Source organism: Schistocerca gregaria, chromosome 2, assembly GCF_023897955.1.
Source record: "Schistocerca gregaria isolate iqSchGreg1 chromosome 2, iqSchGreg1.2, whole genome shotgun sequence".
NCBI lineage: Eukaryota > Metazoa > Arthropoda > Insecta > Orthoptera > Acrididae > Schistocerca > Schistocerca gregaria.
Genome location: NC_064921.1, coordinates 995,319,149 through 995,334,489, shown reverse-complemented (window position 1 = coordinate 995,334,489; position 15,341 = coordinate 995,319,149). Strand labels below are relative to the sequence as shown.

Here is a 15,341-nt window from a genome sequence, read left to right as displayed (position 1 = left end):
ACAGGATGATGTTAGAGAGGGGTGATGTAGTTGAGTGTTTCCTTCCCAGCGCCTTTCGCTAAGATGAGCTCGCAGCAGCATCTCTAGATGGCTGCACGTGGTCGCTCCCCCCTCCACAGCCACCCATCCTCCCCACCATCTCCCCTCTCACCGGGTAATAGGACGCCGTCACGCGACCTTTCTGTCACGTTGTCAACACACGAGTCGCAGTCCAACCGCGATCTTCAGTGCCGCCTGTGCTGTACATCCTGGTTTCCGCAGAGCCGTAACCGACGCTGGCGTGTTACGTTGGTTCACAGCTTCATCTCTCCGGTGAGTAACGCACTGATCGTTCCCATCGGACTTTTTTTTCTTTTTTTTTATCATACTCGCTCACATCTGCACTGAGTGCAACTTCTCAATTTATTTGCGACATTTCTTGCGGTGCCAGTGTCCGCTTAGGCTTTAGTCGAAATATTTGGGCAGTAAAAACCTCTACATATGGTTTCTGTTGTATGTTTGATGACCGATTTGATAATTTATTAAGCAACATCAGCTGTCGGTTTGTTACTTGAAGACTGTAAATCACAAATGTCACAACTGAATGAATCACAATGAAATCTAGCCATCACGTGTTGACACCAGTCTCCTAGTGCCGAATATTCGAACATTGTTATTCACGCAGTTAGATCTTAGAGAACGATCCGTTTGAAATTTCCGTCGCATGAAGAGACCTTCCAATCAATCTCTCATGGATCTGAGTAATGTTCAATTTGGTGACAGCAGACACAATGAATAAATAAATTCCACTTTTAAAGTGCAGTAACTCATGAGGGTACTAACGTATCTATCTCTGACTGACGTAGAAATAATTTTAAGGCCCTTAAATGCTTAATTTAACGTGTCTATCTGTGACTGCATAGAAATAATTTTTAAGGTCCTTAAATGCATAATTTCACAGACTTGCTAATAGTTACACGTCGGAAATTGCGATAGTGGGTTTTTTAAATATATAATTTTACGTTAAAACTGGACCGTGAAGTTCTTTAACGGATCACTGATCAAAATTAGCGATGGCAGTATAGAAAAAGACATAAGAATGCTTATAGTTAGCAAAGTACGAGACCGTGACCAATTTCCAGTTACATTTTGCACTATATACCCTGAGGAATTAGTACCTGTACTAGCTTCTGCTTATCGGTAATCATTTGCGCAGCGAGGACTTCCATGTAATTGGAAAAGGGAACACGTCATTCCTGTTTCTCAAAAGGGCAATTAATCCTATTCACAGACTTACAGATCACTAGCGCTGACGTCCGTCTGTTACGGGATCCTAGTACACATTGTAATAAATTGTAAGCTCAAACACGACGCTCGTGGAGGAAAATAAGCTTCGTCAAAATGACATCGGTGTGACATACGGCTTGCTTGCATCTTGCAATAAACAAATGTAGATCAATAGACTGACTACGTTCCCTAAAGTTGACAGTGAAAATCGGATGTACCCCAAAGAGGCAAACGAGCGGCTCTAATGTTCCCAGTACAGATAAACAATTTATCATATAGGATCAGAACAGCAGCACTCTTTGTTCGCACCGATGCGGATGTATATCATCATTGGTCGACCGTAAGGATTTGCAGAAAGAGATGAGCAAAATTTCCATTTGTTCAAGCGAACAGCAGCTCTCATAAAATGTGTATGAACGTAACACAATGTCTATAATAAAGGAAAAGAACCCGATAGTATCAGATCACAGTCGAGAACATCTTAAGCGCGTCACATCGCATAATGAGGTAATGGTACAGAAGAGATATGAAATGGGACGATCTCATTGGTATTAGGGAATGTGAAAGAGAGACTTAGAATGGCAGACATGGCGCTAGTTTTATCAATTCTAGAGTTTTATTTCAGTGTTCGCAGTCCTTACCAAGTATGTTTTACAACAGACTTGGAATATTTTCAGAGGATCGTAACAGATCGGTTTAGTCCATGCGAATGTGTAGCAGAAATGCCTAGAGAAGTTAAATGGGATTCCTTGAAAGAATGGAAGAAATTCGATGTGGTTGGCACGAAACCCTGCTCGATATATTTTGTGAACCTGTATTTGAAGAAGAAATGGCGCACGTCATGCTCCTAAAAATGGTAGACCGACTGGGGAACGTACAGAGGCATACAGACACGCATGTTTCCACGTTCGATTTGTGAGAGGAGTAGGACAGGAAATCCATAACATAGTTACGATGAGCGATCCCTCGTGCTCAGTATAGTAGTTTGCGTAGTATATATGCAGATCTAAACTACAAGGGAGTGCAAAAATTATAAAAAACCTAACAAAGCACATTACCATGCCTAATACGGTGTAGGTAAACCGTTCGCATTGAGAACAGCTTCCATTTGCCTTGGAACGGGTAAATAAAGATCGTAGATAGTTTTCAAGGGAATCGTATACCATTCGTCCTGCAAACTAATAGCAAGTTTAAGTAACGATGATGGAGACACACTTCTCACAAAAGTCAGAGTACAAAAGCTCAATAATATTGCAATCAGGTGGGTGTGGGGGCCAGGGAACATCAGACAATTCTTTCTAGTGCTCACAAAACGACTCCTGCACGATGCAATCCGTATGAACGGAGAAAAAGTCGTTCTGGAACACAGCATCACAATCAGGGGTGAACATTGTACCATAGGGAAGAAATGATCAGCCAAAATTGTCACATAATTCTTAGCAGTAGTGCAGACTTAGAGTAATCATACGGATAATGGAATACCACGATATAGCAGGCGAAATCATCGCCTAACCCCCTCCATATTTCACCCTTGGAACGTAAACTCGTCAGTAAGTTGGAAACAACGCCCAGCAAGACTCACCAGATCAAAAGATTTTCTCCTATTGCTCCGCAGACCAGTTTTTATGCCTTTGGCACCCACGTTTTCCCATTACCGGAATTTGCATCACTGATGTGTGATTTTGGAAATCTAGCTCACCGTACAGGTTCCAGCTTATGGAAACTCTTTCGCTTTGTTTTCGTGCTGAATGGGCTAGCGGGTGCGACATTGAGTTCTACAGTGACTTTTGCAATGTTGTCCTCTAATTTTTCGTCACAGTTCTCTTTAATGGCCGTCAGTCACAATTAATTTACCACACGCTTTTGCCCTCTTCGTACCTTATCGGATGATGTTCCTCCGTTTTCCTAATACGGTTGTTGTTGTGGTCTTAAGTCCTGAGACAGGTTTAATGCAGCTCTCAATGCTACTCTATCCTGTGCAAGCCTCTTCATCTCCCAGTACCTAGCGCAACTTACATCCTTCTGAATCTGCTTAGTGCATTCTTCTCTTGGTCTCCCTCTACGATTTTTACCCTCCACGCTGCCCTCCAATACTAAATTGGTGATCCCTTGATGCCTCAGAACATGTCCTACCAACCGATCCCTTCTTCTAGTCAAGTTGTGCCACAAACATCTCATCTCCCCAATCCTATTCAATACCTCCTCATTAGTTTTGTGATCTACCCATCTAATCTTCAGCATTCTTCTGTAACACTACATTTTAAAAGCTTCTATTCTCTTCTTGTCCAAACTATTTATCGTCTTTGTTTCACTTTCATACATGGCTACACTCCATACAAATACATTCAGAAATGACTTCCTGACACTTAAATCTAAACCCGATGTTAACAAACTTCTCTTCTTCAGAAATGCTTTCCTTGCCATTGCCTGTTTACGTTTTATATCCTCTCTACTTCGACCATCATCAGTTATTTTGCTCCCAAAATAGCAAACCTCCGTTACTACTTTAAGTGTCTTATTTCCTAATCTAATTCCCTCAGCATCACCCGATTTAATACGACTACATTCCATTATCCTCGTTTTGCTTTTGTTTATCTTCATCTTATATTCTCCTTTCAAGACACCATACATTCCTTTCAGCTGCTCTTCCAAGTCCTTTGCTGTCTCTGACAGAATTACAATGTATTCGGTGAACCTCAAAGTTTTTATTTTTTCTCCATGGTCTTAATACCTACTCCGAAATTTTCTTTTATTCCTTCACTGCTTGCTCAATATACAGATTGAATAACATCGGGGAGAGACTACAGCCCTGTCTCACTCCCTTCCCAACCACAGCTTCCCTTTCATGCCCCTGCCATCTGGTTTCTGTACAAATTGTAAATTGCCCTTCGCTCCCTGTATTTTACCCCTGCTACCTTCAGAATTTGAAAGAGAGAATTCCAATCAACATTGTCAAAAGCTTTCTCTAAGTCTCCAAATGCTAGAAGCGTAGGTTTGCCCTTCCTTAATCTACCTTCTAAGGTAAGTCGTAGGGACAGTATTGCCTCACGTGTTCCAACATTTCTACGGAATCCAAACTGATCTTCCCCGAGATCGGCTTCTACCAGTTTTTGCATTCTTCTGTAAATAATTAGCGTTAGTATTTTGCAGCTGTGACTTATTAACCTGATAGTTCGGTAATTTTCACATCTGTCAACATCTGCTTTCTTTGGGATTGGAATTATTGTATTCTTCTCGAAGTCTGAGGGTATTTCGCCTGTTTCATACATCTTGCTCATCAGATGGTAGAGTTTTGTCAGGACTGGCTCTCCCAAGGCCGTCAGTAGTTCCAATGGAATATTGTCTACTCCCGGGGCTTTGTTTCGACTCAGGTGTTTTAGTGATCTGTCAAACTCTTCGCGCAGTATCGTATCTCCCATTTCATCTCCATCTACATCCTCTTCCATTTCCATAATATTGTCCTCAAGTACATCGCCCTTGTATAGACCTTCTATATACTCCTTCCATCTTTCTGCTTTCCCTTCTTTGTTTAGAACTAGGTTTCCATCTGAGCTCTTGATGTTCATGCAAGTGGTTCTTTTATCTCTAAAGGTCTGTTTAATTTTCATGTAGGCAGTATCTATCTTACCCCTAGTGAGATAAGCCTCTACGTCCTTACATTTGTCCTCTAGCTAACCCTGCTTAGCCATTTTGCACACCCTGTCGATCTCATTTTTGAGACGTTTGTATTCCTTTTTTCCTGCTTCATTTACTGAATTTTTATATTTTCTCCTTTCATCAATTAAATTCAATATATCTTCTGTTACCCAAGGATTTCTACTAGTCCTCGTCTTTTTGCCTACTTGATCCTCTGCTGCCTTCACTACTTCATCTCTCAAAGCTACCCATTCTTATTCTACTGTATTTCTTTCCCCAATTCCTGTCAATTGTTCACTTATGATCTCCCTGAAACTCTGTATAACCTCTGGTTCTTTCAGTTTATCCAGGTCCCATCTCCTGAAATTCCCATCTTTTTGTAGTTTCTTCAGTTTTAATCTGCAGGTCATAAGCAATAATGCGGTATGCATATTTAATTACAGAGCCTTTCGAAATACTAAAGGCCTTAGCTACACTATGTGATCAAAGATGTCCGGACACCTGGCTGAAAATGACTTACATGTTCGTGGCCCCCTCCATCGGTAACGCTAGGATTCAATACGGTGTTGGCCCACCCTAAGCCTTGATAACAGCTTCCACTCTAACAGGCAAATGTTCAGTCACGTGTTGGATGGTTCCTTCGCGAATTGCAGGCTATTCTGGACGGAGTGCTGCACTGAGGAGAGGTATAGATGTCTGTTGGTGAGGCCCGGCACGAAGTCGGTGTTCCAAAACATCGCAAAGGTATTCTATATGATTCTGATCAGGACTCTTTGCACGCCAGTCTATGTCTATTACAGGGATGTATTGTCGTGTAACCACTCCGCCACAGGTTGTGCATTTTGAACAGGCGCTCGATCGTGATGAAAGATGCAATGGCTCTTCAACAGTGGGAATGAAGAAGGTGCTTGTAACATCAATGTAGGCCTGTGCTGTGATAGTGTCGCAAAACCACAAGGGGTGCAAGCCAACTACATCAAAGAAGACCACACCATAACGCTACCGCCTCCAAATATTACTGCTGGCACGACATACCCTCGCATATGACGTTCACCGGACATTCGCCATACCCACACTCTGCCATTGGATCGTCACATTGTGTACCGTGATTCGTCACTTCACACAACGTTTTCCCACTGTTCAATCGTCCAAACTTTACGCTCCATACTCCAAGCGATTCGTTGTTTGTCATTTACCGGCGTGATGTAGACCATGAAATCCAAGTTTTATCACCTCCCGCCTAACTGTCATAGTACTTGCAGTTCGTAATTCCTGTGTGATGGTCTGGATAGATGACTGCCTATTACACATTAGGCCCCTCTTCATCTGTCGGCGGTCTCTGTCAGTCAACAGACGAGGTCGGCCTGTACGCTTTCGTGCTGTACGTGTACCTTCACGTTTCAACGTCACTATCCAATCGGAAACAGAGAACCTAGAGATGTTTAGGATTGCGGAAATCTCGCGTACAGAGCTATGACACAAGTGGCACCCAATCACCTGACCACGTTCGAAGTCCGTGAATTCTGCGGAGCCCACCATTCTGCTCTCTCACGATGGCTAATGACTACTGAGGTCGCTGATATGGAGTACCTGGCAGTAGGTGGCAGCACAATGCACCTAATATGAAAACGTATATTTTGGGGGGTGTCCGGATACTTTTGATCACATAGTGTACCTTTGATACAGAACCAATCACCATACGAGCACGAACAATTGGTCCTCATTAGATGTCATTTGACTCAACGTATTGCAGTCGTAGTTACACAGGACTTTGTTCTGATCTCGACTGACATTGACAATGTATTGAGGACATTGCAAGACGCTATTTGTGGTTTCGTTAGCATCTGCATTCATGTTCAAGCATACCTTTCTGTCGGTGTTTCCATATTTTTTCCAATCCCTGTTCATTACAGTACTCATATTCCATGAATCCCGCGGAAATGCATCTCTGGGGCAACGAAGGAATATGAGAAAGCACACGGAATTGAAGGGCCATACAAATTAAATACTATAACGTTACAATATTAATATTAATTACAGTAGGGAAAATACACTCCTGGAAATGGAAAAAAGAACACATTGACACCGGTGTGTCAGACCCACCATACTTGCTCCGGACACTGCGAGAGGGGTGTACAAGCAATGATCACACGCACGGCACAGCGGACACACCAGGAACCGCGGTGTTGGCCGTCGAATGGCGCTAGCTGGGCAGCATTTGTACACCGCCGCCGTCAGTGTCAGCCAGTTTGCCGTGGCATACGGAGCTCCATCGCAGTCTTTAACACTGGTAGCATGCCGCGACAGCGTGGACGTGAACCGTATGTACAGTTGACGGACTTTGAGCGAGGGCGTATAGTGGGCATGCGGGAGGCCGGGTGGACGTACCGCCGAATTGCTCAACACGTGGGGCGTGAGGTCTCCACAGTACATCGATGTTGTCGCCAGTGTTCGGCGGAAGGTGCACGTGCCCGTCGACCTGGGACCGGACCGCAGCGACGCACGGATGCACGCCAAGACCGTAGGATCCTACGCAGTGCCATAGGGGACCGCACCGCCACTTCCCAGCAAATTAGGGACACTGTTGCTCCTGGGATATCGGCGAGGACCATTCGCAACCGTCTCCATGAAGCTTTGCTACGGTCCCGCACACCGTTAGGCCGTCTTCCGCTCACGCCCCAACATCATGCAGCCCGTCTCTAGTGGTGTCGCGACAGGCGTGAATGGAGGGACGAATGGAGACGTGTCGTCTTCAGCGATGAGAGTCGCTTCTGCCTTGATGCCAATGATGGTCGTATGCGTGTTTGGCGCCGTGCAGGTGAGCGCCACAATCAGGACTGCATACGACCGAGGCACACAGGGCCAACACCCGGCATCATGGTGTGGGGAGCGATCTCCTGCACTGGCCGTAAACCTCTGGTGATCGTCGAGAGGACACTGAATAGTGCTCGGTACATCCAAACCCTCATCAAACCCATCGTTCTACCATTCCTAGACCGGCAAGGGAACTTGCTGTTCCAACAGGACAATGCACGTCCGCATGTATCCCGTGCCACCCAACGTGCTCTAGAAGGTGTAAGTCAACTACCCTGGCCAGCAAGATCTCCGGATCTGTCCCCCATTGAGCATGTATGGGACTGGATGAAGCGTCGTCTCACGCGGTCTGCACGTCCAGCACGAACGCTGGTCCAACTGAGGCGCCAGGTGGAAATGGCATGGCAAGCCGCTCCACAGGACTACATCCATCATCCCTACGAACGTCTCCATGGGAGAATAGCAGCCTGCATTACTGCGAAAGGTGGATGTACACTGTACTAGTGCCGACATTGTGCATGCTCTGTTGCCTGTGTCTATGTGCCTGTGGTTCTGTCAGTGTGATCATGTGATGTATCTGACCCCAGGAATGTGTCAATAAAGTTTCCCCTTCCTGGGACAATGAATTTACGGTGTTCTTATTTCAATTTCCAGGAGTGTATAAAGGGTTATCAAGCTCCCAATATTTGCTTCAAAAGAGCAGATGGATCTCCGGAAACAAATACTCAAGAAAACTGCAAAATTTTTAAAAACTGTTTTTATAAACGTCTCAATTGCGAGAAACCTGAAGAAAAGTTACACTTCACGAAACAGTACCAAACCCAGGTTCAAAACTCCCTACAACAAGAAGTAGAGGAGATTATAGAACAACAAAAAACAACAGAACCCCAGGAGAAGACGGTGTTATCTTAGAGATCTCGAAACGCAAAGACCAAAAAATCACGAAGACATTCCGTAAAATTCTCAAAGAAATAAGGACTGCAAAGAAAATTTCACAGGAATGGAAATGCGCTTTGACGATGCCGACACACAAAAAGGGCGACAAGGAAGATCCTAATAACTACAGATGTATCTTATTGTTACCGGTCACCTACAAAATTCTTGCCAATGCTTTACTCAACAGACTAGAACCACGAGCTGATACAAATAAGGATGAATACCAAGTAGGCTTCACTTGGGGAAGGTCCTCTATTGAACAAATTTGGAACCTGCGAACGCTCCTGAAGGTCACACAGATGGACAACACTGTAATCCCACTCGTGGACTTTAAGAAGGCGCACGGCTCCATAGACAGGCAGACTCTCTTCGACACAGTAGTAGAATACGGGATAGATGCAAAAACTGGGATGCCGATACAACAGATAATTATAGACACCACATCGAAAGTGAAATTTAAGGGAGAAATCTCAGACGCTTTCCAGGTACATACAAAGCTCAGATAAGGAGATAGTATGTCACCGCTTTTATTCAACATTGTCTTCTACAAAATTATCAAGCAGTGGGAAGAAAAAGTAAAAGGAACTCAGTTAGGAAGAACATGTGCAAACAAGACGAATACAAATAGGTGGATCTAACAAGGCACCCAACAACGAAAGTACAGAAAAATTTCAGGAAGCATAAAAACAGACGAGGACGCACTACAATAAAAGAAATATATCCAGACAGGCCAAACTCAGGTACTACAATACCGTTGCACTACCAGAAGCAATCTACTCATGAGAAGCGACTATAGCCAGAGCATTGGGCATCACAGAGACAGAAAAAATAGAACGTACAATCCTGAGAAAAACTTTTGGCGCAGTCTCAAGAGATAGTATATTGATGAAGAGATCAAAGTATTATATATAAACACAGAGACACGTTCTGAAAACGCTGGCCAACGTTCTATGTACAGATACACAGAATGAAATAAAATGAGAGTCGGAGGTTTTTTGATGCAGTAAAGCTCAATGAAAAATAGTTTCAAGAAAGACCTTAAACAAGCAGGGATCAGCACTGAAATAAAAAATGAGAGACAAATTCAGAAATAAAATTGTGAACACCAAAGCTGAAGTGAAAGAAAACGAAGAAGCAGGAAAAATGTGGACGTAGCAAAGGAAACACGAACACTGTCACAGAATCAAGAGGTTTTGGGAAGAGAAAAAGAAGAAAAAAACAAGGAAGCAATGAATAATCATATAACATTCAAGCTAACCACTGTCCTGGAGCCAAAATATCTTTTTATAATAGTAATAGGAATAATAATAACGAATACAATATACACTAAATTATTAATTTTGTTGAGTAGAAGGAGTTGCCCAAATCAAAGTTCTTTAATCGAATATTAATGTCCTTCTGGTCTAACTTCTGTACAAATGTTGAGGTCCTTGTATCGGATATATTCGGTCATAAACTTGTATTAATTCTTCTGCACAAATATTTGAGAAAAATAAATATCGATTGCAACATACATGCACCGTAAAACACTTTTTGAACTATTAGGTCCTTTTTATTCTCTGTAAAATAATCTCTAGAACTAATAATATGAGAACACTTAAAATACTGTTTTGTATGAAACGAATTAGAGACAGCAACCTATCACACGTCCTAGGCATCTTCTCGGTGTTTCTACGAGTAATGACCTTCGTGGCTGGGTAATTCGTTTTAGTTCGTTTCGTGAAGAGTGAGTCCAGCACGACCTCCAAAACAACTGCATCATCTTCTATTTCTAATTTTTCCGCCATATCAAACAAAATCTTCACTTGTAATTAGCGTTTACCGCAATATTACTTGTCTGTATTTCTTTCAATAAACCAATACAAGAATCTGCTGACTTTTACACTCTTAAATTTGCATTGGAAGTATCTTTGCACATATTTCTCGATTATGTTATAAGACCCACAGAGTAGTATAAATTATACAGCAACTTTAACCTATAAAAAATGAAATAAAATAATTGCTTAGTGAAACTTGAAACAAGAGCTGTGAATAGTATTTACATATAAACAACGACAGTGCAATGTCGAGCATATCATTGTCTTTATTCCATCATTCACATAAATGGTTACAGGAACACTTACGCTTGATCTTCATATTATTTCTGGATAAATATGGCAAAGAAACAAATGTATTCCATGTTTTCCATTGGTTTCGCTTGAGTGTGAGGCAAATGAAGGAGCTTAAAATCCCATCCCTATTCGGACTCATCTGCCGCCGTACCAATTCGCTTGGTATTTCACTAAATACCGTTAGGTTTTACTGTGGTTCGTATCTCCAACAGCAAACGATGAAACAGGAAACAAGTCTGAAACTTCCTGTCAGATTAAAACTGTATGCCCGACCGAGACTGGAACTCGGACCTTTGCCTTTCGCGGGCAAGTGCTCTACCGTATGAGCTACCGAAGCACGACTGACGCCCGGTACTCACAGCGTTACTTCTGACAGTATCTCGTCTCCTATCTTCCAAACTTTACAGAAGCTCTCCTGCGAAAGGCAAAGATCCCGAGTTCTAGTCTCGGTCGGGCACACAGTTTTAATCTGCCAGGAAGTTTCATATCAGCGCACACTCCGCTGCAGAGTGAAAAATCTCATTCAGGAAAAAAGTCTGTTTAATACTGCCCGAGTCATGCAGTTGATATACTTTACTCTGTCACCAACAAAAATGGTGTACTTTCATAATTTTTTCTAGAACGTATAGCTTCTCTTTAGTTGGAGTTAATTTTAGAACTTTAAGTCTCCTCCAAATTATTTTCAACTGTGAACTCTTCTTCCTCACACCAAGTCGCTGGAATTACTATGAATATAATTCAGCTTTAGGATAGAGAAAAACATTAAATACAGAATAGAAGTGTATTAATGAGTCATTTACTTATTTGATGTAAAATTCCCATATTACAACAATAAATTACCATCGCATATAATATTAAGGCATACTTCACTTCGATTATGTTCTTCGCTGCGTTGGTCACCCCATTAGGATAGTCTAATTACACAGAACTAGTTTACAGTACGATGTTAATTATTATTTCACTTTATTACTTTTCAATTTAATGTCTTGTGATACATTAAGTTCTGATTTAAAAAAGAACAAAATGTACGTAGGCTGTTTAGCTTTTTATGTGGGTAACGCCATGTATCGCTCTATATGAAAATCACTGACTGTGCTGTGTGCAGTGTATAGCTGGTTTGCATTGTTGGAATTTGCTATTGTAGTGTTGAGCAGTTGACTGTCAGCAGCCCGTAGCGTTGCGCAGTTGGATGTGAGACGCCAGCATTCGTGGATGGGGGGAGAGAAATGGCAGAATTTTGAGAGCGGACGATCTGCCTATCAGTAGTTAGTGCCTTCAGTAGTTAGGATCTTTTACTTAGCTGGCAGTAGTGGCGCTCGCTGTATTGCAGTAGTTCGAGTAACGAAGATTTTTGTGAGGTAAGTGATTCATGAAAGGTATTGGTTATTGTTAGTCAACGACATTGTTTTGTAGGGATTTTTGAAAGTCAGATTGCGTTGCGCTAAAAATATTGTGTGTCAGTTTAGTGTTGATCAGAATAGGTAAAGAGTGAAATGTCTGAGTACATTCAGTTATGCTCAGCTGTTTGAAAATCAAATAACGTAAGAGGTGTATCAGCACAGTCATTCATTAATTTTTCTAAAGGGACGTTTCAAAAACTTTCGACCTCATTTACTCCTTTACATATGAAACCTCCATAACACGTAAATGTGTAAAATGGAACTTGTAATGTCACTACTGTTTCTCTTTGTACTCATATAACTCTAAATCTTACGAAATCATTAGCCATTCACGATGGCAGCATAATGTTTCAGTTAGTCCTATGTCCATGTATTCGTGCCGGTGAAAATGTTGCAGTATGAAATGAATGCATTGCACCTGTGAACAAAGCCAGTGATCTAGTTGAGACGTGTGAAGGACTGAGATACATATTTCTGCAGACAGGTGGCAGGGCGGCTCTGGAAGAGGGACAGTGAAATGTTAAGCGCCCCACCCTCCCATTTCCACCACGCCCACCCCCAGAGCGGACGCCTGAAACCGCCGCCCCACCATTAGGCGATGAACTTCAAAGCCGGTGGCTCAGAATGTTAACGACTGACATTTTTCACGAAGGCGCTCGGGACCCAATAAGCTCCTGAATTAAGAAACTTTATGAATGCAACTGTGCTTTTAAAAGTTTTTAATCTGCCACGAACAAGGATGAATGCCGGCCACCTGTAATATTCAACGAAATTTCCACATTGACACTGACATTTCCTCCGTACCTTCAGATGAATCTAACTTCACAAACTTTTCCCTTGGAGTTTGCTACCTATGTGGGCCGATATGGCGGTACATGCAACCTGGAAACGACTAGCTTTTTATTCTCTTGTCTGATGAGATCATCTGGGTATTATTTTATGCTACAGCTTCCTTTCACGCAGCCGTACAAAGACTCGGGTATAATAAACACATTAAATATTTCCTCAATTTGTGTGTTCTTACGTTTACAGAACTCGCCGGCTGCTGTGGCCGAGCGGTTCTAGGCGCTTCAGTCTGGAACCACGTGACCGATACGGTCGCAGGTTCGAATCCTGCTTCGGGCACGGATGTGTGTGATGTTCGTAGGTTTTGTTAGGTTTAAGTAGTTCTGAGTTCTAGGGGACTGATGACCTCAGATATTAAGTCCCTTAGTGCTGAGTGCCATTTGAACTATTCTGAATAGAAACGACATCAACTAAAGACCTGTTCGTAGCTAATGACAAGTATTCGAAAACAGAAGACTAAATTCGTTTCTATTACGCTTATCTCACGTTTCTATTGATACACACCTATCAAGTGATGTTCTTTTTGTACTTTGTGGTGACTGTACTCACGACTCCAGAGAGTGCCGCACCACTATCGATAAGCCGCGCTCCAACACTCGAAGGGCGGAAGCTGTACAGGTTGGCAGTACGAACTATGCTGAGGTCCGCCAGGGGCCGCAGCTGCCGGCCTATGAGCACAGCGATTAGCCGATGCCCCGTTAAATACCGGGGCATTGAGCTACGGCAGGCGGTTCTCTTCAGTGCGCCGACTCGTGTACTGTCTCGGGTTGCTGCCGAGTCTACCAGCTGGAGTGTTCGTTCGTCGTCTCGGAGACTTAAGCTCCGTATGTTTCGTGGACCAGCTCTGGACTCTACGTAGGCAACACACAGAAGCACAATGACAGCAATTAAATATTTTAGAGGACTTGTATTAATTTCTAACGTCTAATTGTGCTGCACATTTCACAAGAAAAAGAGTCATTTAAGTTTAGTATTTCTCCATATTCAATGAATACCATTTTACTATTGATTGTTGGGAGTCTTTCTTATTAAACTTACGCCGTCCTCCTGCATTCCCAACATACTTCATCTGTGCGCCTGTGTACGAATTTGGTACCATCGGCAACTAAAAGAGGGTCAAGGTTTTAATGCAAGAACGGTGTAAGATACTGCAACAAACAATACAAGAAATTTATCCAAGAGATAAGGTGAAACCTTCTTGTCGAATAAATAAAATAAATAATGATTGAACTTAATGCGTTTAGACGATAACCTTCCTGTCTAGAGTAAAATAATTTAAGTTACTTTCCGTCTGATGAAAGAAAGAAAGAGAATTGAACTTTTTGTGCCTTGCAGCTTTCCTGTCTGGACTTGCTTTTGACAACGTGTCTGACCTGATAGCCTTTAGCGTATACAATGTTGTAAGCCCTGTGCCTTTACTGGTAACAGTATTAATGTGGCTGATCAAAAGAAGATTATTTCGACATGAACACACAATATTACGCCGTCGCCCTTAGTACTAGTTGTCTATGCAGTGAACGTGAAAACATATGTATACATTTTTCTTTCCATTTATTTTACTGGGTCGCCTCTGAATAAAGTCATCTGATGGCATGTCTGAAAATACTCACTCTCGTCCATTGTAGATAATTATGTGGGTTGGAATTCATTTACTAGGATTGTAAATATGTGAGCTAAAATTGTACTTATTACTCATTTGCTTTTTTGACTGAACTTACTGGTGGAAAATTCAATGTCATTATTAAACAAAAACAAAAAATCGACAAAACTCCACAAAAATTAAATATTGTGGTTACTATGTTCAATGAAATATAATATGATATTGACTGAGATAAAGTGATCTATTCTGAAAATAATTGAATATAAATTTTTAACTATTTATAATAAGGAGTTAAATACCTTTGATGTCTTCATAATATCGAATTTTAATAATTCACAAATACTTACCAATTATATATTTATAGTATTCTTCAAGTAATACAAATTCTCTCTCTCTCTCTGTCTCTGTCTCTACAGACAACTTCTCTGCACAAAGGGTGACTCAAGAGTGCTCTATCGACAATGCAGCACCGTTCTTGCCACGCTCCCTATGTATCAATGCGCGGGCTCTCCCGCCAGCAAAGAGTTTGATGCGGATACTTCACTGTCAACATCGATGTGCAAAAATAAATTTCACAAAACATTTTTCTTACACACTATAATTGGTATTTACATATTTCTTAGCTTACAAATATTTCTTATCACTTGATTAGTTTCATTTATTTATGTTTTCGCCTGGTTGATTTTTTATTGACATATTTCAAAGGTACTACGACTTCTTCAGTATCCACGT

The 15,341-nt window shown here is 41.9% G+C and overlaps 1 protein-coding gene across 3 annotated transcripts in view; it reads left to right on the top strand.

Moving 5' to 3' along the window:
* Positions 1-15,341, top strand: part of LOC126335497 (acetylcholinesterase-like) — a 2,358,475-nt gene that overhangs the window by 385,045 nt on the left and 1,958,089 nt on the right. Inside the window, exon 1 of one of the 3 annotated variants that reach the window (XM_049998831.1) lies at positions 184-312. The exons of the other annotated variants lie outside the window; for them this stretch is intronic. The gene's annotated coding sequence lies outside the window, so the exon portion shown is untranslated. Of the gene's footprint in view, positions 1-183; positions 313-15,341 lie in introns of those variants that run through there. 3 annotated transcript variants of the gene reach the window in all.